Source organism: Acinonyx jubatus, chromosome D1 (genome assembly GCF_027475565.1).
Source record: "Acinonyx jubatus isolate Ajub_Pintada_27869175 chromosome D1, VMU_Ajub_asm_v1.0, whole genome shotgun sequence".
NCBI lineage: Eukaryota > Metazoa > Chordata > Mammalia > Carnivora > Felidae > Acinonyx > Acinonyx jubatus.
In genome coordinates this window covers 23,571,873-23,577,950 of record NC_069390.1, presented here as the reverse complement: position 1 = coordinate 23,577,950, position 6,078 = coordinate 23,571,873, and the positions used below count along the sequence as shown (strand labels likewise).

The 6,078-nt window shown below is 38.9% G+C and overlaps 1 pseudogene; it reads left to right on the top strand.

The window, feature by feature from the left end:
• The first annotated feature begins 664 nt into the window (after positions 1 to 664).
• LOC106983766 (elongation factor 1-alpha 1-like) lies at positions 665 to 3,029 on the top strand (annotated as a pseudogene).
• Positions 3,030 to 6,078: the final 3,049 nt, after the last annotated feature.

The following is a 6,078-nucleotide window of genomic DNA, read 5'->3' as shown; positions in this document are numbered from 1 at the left end:
GATAATACCATCTTCAGGAAAAAAAAAAAAAAACTACCTGGAAAGTACTCTCACTTTGTATACCTGTCTGATGTCTGCCACATTCTTTAAAGTACTTCTGTTCCTTCTCTAAGAGAGTTGAGTTGTTATTTTACTAACTGGTGGTACAATATGATGGCTTAGGTATATACCCTAGAGGTAAAGTTTAGGCTCTAGTGGACAGGATCTAATTGTATAGTTGTATCAAATTCAAAACAATGGTCCCTTTGCCTCCTCCCAAATCAGTATGAAGGACTATAGGGTCATGTGGCTGACATCTCTGGGGTTAGCACACTGCTGTTCCATCAGCCACTTACACATAAAGTTTAAAGTAGATTTCCCTCTCTAAGAAGGGATGAGCAGAAAGACAAAGCATCTATTCAGCTTTGCATTTGCATGCTCATATCTGAAAGGAATATAAATGAAGCAAATAATTCAACGACCACAAAAAGAAGTGAATAAAACTCTTCTCCTGACACCAAAATCATTGTAAAAAAAACCCAGCCTTCTGAAATTTCTGTTTGTAGCTTTGTTAAGAGAGTCTGGGTCCTTTTTCAGGATTCTGGCTCAGGGAAGATAAATAGCAGAATCAAACAAACAAGATAAATAAATAAAAATAAACAAATGAAAAACTCCTGAGTAAATCATGAAGCTCCAGATTGGGTAAAGCCTTTTTCTCCCAAAGGAATCTTTACTTCCAACATACACTTTACAAATAGAATTTTAAGATTTCTGGCCATTAAAATATAAGGAGCGATGATATTTCATTTTTTTATCCCAACACTCGAAAGACTCTTGCATGTACCAGATTAATGAATAAATGTGAGTTCTGAATCAAGGAATGATGAACGGATGATGGCTGTGTTTTCTTATGAAGACGCAAAATGTGGATGCATATGTCAAAACAAACATTACACTGGGCAAAGTTAAAGTGGCAAGGAAGGCTTTATTCAAGAATATTGCAATAGTGGAAAGAGGCCAGAACTCAGTCTGGCTCAGTTCCATTGAAACAAAAGTTGCAAGGTTGTGTTCTCTCTCTCTCTCTCTCTCTCTCTCTCTCTCTCTCTCTGTTTTTAGCACTAAGGTGAGCTAGTACAGATAGAGGAGGTTGACTAATGGAATGTGTCCACCACATTGAATTTTTCCTGAGTTTGCAAATGATTTTCTGTGTGAGTAGCCTTGCTAACTGGCACCCACTGAACCTAGGCTCCTGCTTTCTTAACAGAGATGTGTGATACAGGCTCTAATTTTTCTTGGTGATTACAGGAATTACTTCCAGATACTTGACAATCTTGGGTCATAAAACTGGCAAGATGATTTAAAAAAAAAGATTTGCGTATATCTCAAAGGGACAGGGAAATAATTCACAGTTATCAGTTTTCCAAAATAAATGCTCTACAAAAAGGGAAGTTCCTTTGGTCAGGAAGAAGCCTTGAGTTTAGTCAAACTGAGGAGAATGTTAAAAGCCACTTTGTCACATGCATCTTCTTAATTTGATAGAAATTGATTATGAGGGAAAAATTTCTTCCTGTCCAAATGTATGAGAACTGGTAACTATTTTTGTTATATGAGTATCCTGGGTGGGTCAAATATGAGAATTTCATTACATGCATTCAGTGAGAAATAAAATACAGCTCTTACTTTGTCACAGTGGGTTTGCTGGCAGAACACAGGTGTCATGAAAACCACTTGTAAACCTACACCAAAACGGGAAGGGAAGGGAATCATATCAACATCATTGTCATTAGACATGGAGACTTGGGCAAGTCTACCACTACTGGTCATCTGATCTATAAATGTGGTGGGCTTGACAAACTATCCAAAAATTCAAGAGGGAGGCTGCTGAGGTAAGAAAGGGCTCCTTCGAGCATGCCTGTGTCTTGGATAAACTGAAAGCTGAATGCAGTATCACCACTGATAGCTCTCTGTGGAAATTCAAGACCAGCAAGTGTTTTGTGACCATCACCGATGCCCCAAGATGCAGATACTTTCTATCAAAAATGTGATTACAGGCACCTCTAGGCTGGCTGTGCTGTCCTGATTGTTGCTGCTGGTGTTCGTGAATTTTAAGCCAGTATCTCCAAGAATGGGCAGACCCATGAGCATGCCCTTCTGGCTTACACACTCCGTGTGCAACAACTCATTGTTGGTGTTAACCAAATGGATTGCAGTGAGCCACTCTACTGCCAGAAAATATACAAGGAATTCATTAAGGAAGTCAGCAGCTACGTTAAGAAAATTGGTTACAACCGTCACACAGTAGTATTTGTGCCAGTTTCTGGTTGGAATGGTGACAACATGCTGGAGCTAAGTGCTAACATGCTTTGGTCCAAGGGATAGAAAGTCACCTGTAAGGATGGCAGTGCTAGTGGAACCATGCTGCTTGAAGCTTTGAATTGCATTCTGTCACCAACTCATCCAACTGACAAGCCCTTGTGTCTGCCCCTCCAGGACATCTGCAAAATTGCATTGATATTGTCCCTGTGGGCTGAGTGGACACCGGTGTTCTTAAACCTAGAATGGTGGCCACATTTATTACAACTGAAGTAAAGTCTGTTGGAAGCAACCATGGATCTTTGAGTGAGGCTTTTTTGGGGACAGTGTGTGCTTCAGTGTCAAGAATGTATCTGTCGAAGATGTTTATTGTGGCATTGTAGCTGGTGACAGCAAAAATGACCCACCAATGAAGCGGCTGGCTTGATGGCTCAGGTGATTGTCCTGAACTGTCCGGGCCAAATCAGTGCTGGATATGCACCTGTGCCGGGTTGTCCTACAGCTCACAAATCTTGCATGTTTGCTGAGCTGAAGGAGAAGATTGATCCTCGTTTTTGGAATAAACTGGAAGATGGCCCCAAGTTCTTGAAATCTGGTGATGATGCCATCTTTGATATGGTTCCTGGCAAGCCTATGCATGTTGAGAGCTTCTCTACCTGTCTCCTCTGGGCTGTTTTACTGTTTGTGACATGAGATAGTCACTGTGGGTGTCATCAAGCAGTGGACAACAAGGCAGCTGGAGCTGGCAAGGGCACCAAGCCTGCCTAGAGAGCTCAGAAGGTTAGATGAATGTTGTCTCCAATATCTGCTACCCCAGGCTTAATCAATGGAGGGAGAAAGGTCTCAGAACTGTTTGTGTCAATTAGCCATTTAAGTTTAAAGTAAAAGACTGTGAACGATCACAATATCTTATAGAGCCTTCAGAAGGAAAGGAGAAGGTTCTGTGGACCATTTGTGTGTGTGTGTGTGTATGTGGCCATTTTAAGTTATTAGTTTTTAAAATCAGTACCTTTTAATAGAAACAACTTGACCAAAATTCTTGGTCAAGACAGAATCTTGAGACCCATTAAAACAAAAGTTGAATGATAAAAAAAAGACAACTATTAAATAACAAATCACTTATGTGTTATTTAATAGAAAAAGAAGCTTAGTGCATGTGGTATTTCTCTGTCTTTAATCAGCTGGTATTAAATACTAATCCCTTAATCTTTGATTTATTTTTTTTATCCCATCACTTCTGTTGGATGACAGCCATGCTGGATTGTAGCCCCTGCTGATTCTCCATGCTACAAAATCTTTCCTCTGATTTGAAGCCTGAGGCATCAGAGGTAAGTGAGAAATGGGTTGTCATTTATGTCAAAACTCCTATCTTTGTCCCTGTTACATTTCACACTTTGTCAGTTCATGTCTCAGGTCTTCTTGTCATGCATCTTGCATGCTTCTTCTGCTTTTCTCTGTAACAAAAACCAACTTGTTCCTGCATCTTCTTCTTGGCCATAAATGTACATGCTTAACTATGTAGTGGACGGAGGTGAAACTAATATTTCTGATAGTCCTATATTGGTTACACATTGTGCAGAATATAAGAGAAGTACTTGAAGAACAAATATACTTTCTAAGATTATGGCAGTTCATTGTATGGATGAGACTTCCATTTGAGTTCCGTGGAATTTTCTATGCACATGTGGAAATAATTAGCATATGGTTTTGTCTTAAAGCTGTAATTGAGGGGCGCCTGGGTGGCTCAGTTGGTTAAGCATTCGACTTTGGCTCAGGTCATGATCTTGCAGTTTGTGAGTTCGAGCCCTGTGTCGGGCTCTGTGCTGACAGCTCAGAGCCTGGAGCCTGCTTCAGATTCTGTGTCTCCCTCTCTCTGACCCTCCCCCATTCATGCTCTCTCTCCCTGTCTCAAAAATAAATAAATGTTAAAAAACAAAAAACAAAACAAAACAAAAACCCTGTAATTGATATAGAGGGCGCCTGGGTGGCTCAGCTGGTTGAGTTTCCGACTCTTGATTTCAGCTCAGGTCATGATCTCATTTTTTGTGAGATCAAGCCCCGCATCAGGCTCTGCACTGACAGCATGGAGCCTGCTTGGGAATATGTCTCTTTTTCTCTCTCTTCCCCTTCCCTGTTCATGTTCTTTCTCTCAAAACTAAAATATAACTTAAAAAAATTAAACTATAATTGATATAAATTTATAATTATTTTAAAATATAATGAGCACACTTTTAAAATAATTGTTTTAAATTTTTTGTTTGTTTATTTTGAGAGAGAGAGAGAGAGAGAGACAGAGCATGAGCAGGGGAGGGCCGAAAAAGGGTGAAAGAGAGAGTCCAAACAGGCCCCATGCCATCAGTGCAGAGCCAGACGTGGGGCTCAATCTCATGAACCATGAGATCATGACCTGAGTGAAAATCAAGAGCTAGACACTTAACCAATTGAGCAACCCAGGTGCCCCAATGAATACACTTTTAAATTTATGAGATAACATATTGTCAGTGAGCAAAGTTCATTTTTGAAAAGGAAAATTCTAAAGCCTGGGCTTCACCTTCTGTATAATAGAAGTAATGTTTTGATGATACAATGTTGCATTAGAACAGAGTGGATGCCTTGCCCTGGGGCAATGCAAGAGCATATTAGAAACAGACCTAAGATGAAAGTTTATAAAGATAAGAATATTTACTTAAATGTCAACTTTTCAAGGCAATGTCTTTAAAAAATTAAGAACGTAAGAAGATCTCTAAGAGTAAGTGCATTGTTTTCAAATGCACTTAAATCATTAGTCAAGTGGCACTGTGTTTATTGCATGATTATGGGTTTCCTCAGAGGAAAAACAGCTTGCCTCCCTCCGATAAAAACATTCCAGGAAGACAGTTGCTTCTGGCTTTGTTATAAATAATCCTGTGTTACTTGTCTCTTATAATTCTAAAACACAAGTAATTTTTCTTTACTATAACTACAAACATATAACCTTGATTAAATTGGCTTGCATATACAAAGTTGGGCTTTGATATTTTATAGAAAGATTTAAGGATAGTGCTATGTGGATACTGGAAGCTAATTGGAGATATGCATTACCAACTATAACATAAGTGGGAATTTTGATGGAGTCATAGGTGATACAAGGTGGCCATAATTTCCTCAGAAGAGAACTGGGTCAGAAGAAATGCATCCCTCCTAACAAAGCTGAAAAGCATCTACCTGATAGGAATTCAAATAAGAACTAAACTATTGTATTGCCTCCAAAATCAAATTTCTGTCAAATCACTTACAAACTGAGTTGAAATTAATTAGAATCTTTAATTTGCTCTATAGAAAAATTCATTCAATTTTATTCATTCTTCTACTCAATCAACCAACATAGAAATGAGTTGGAGTTCAAATAGTAGAATTATTAAGATATCATCATATGAAGTTAGAGAATTCTAAGTTTGAATTATAGTTCTGTATTCCATAAATCATGCTAATGTTTTTGTGATAATTAGGTGACAGAATTTATTGTCCACTGATAATCTGCTGAGATGTTCTGTTTTTGTTATGAGTAAGTCAAGGCTTGCACGTGACCGAGTGCCTCTAGGATGCAGCTCAGTGTTCAGTATTTCTTATGTTTTCCTAGGTCACTGGGATCTATTCTACTCTCCGTTGGTACCTGGTATTCCTAGTATTGTGATAACCCTTTATCACTTTCATGCTGTCTTTTGGAACATAGAAATTATGTTATTATCTCCACATCTTGCTAGAGTCATAGGGGAACCTCAGTGAGATCTAACCAGGACCATGGCG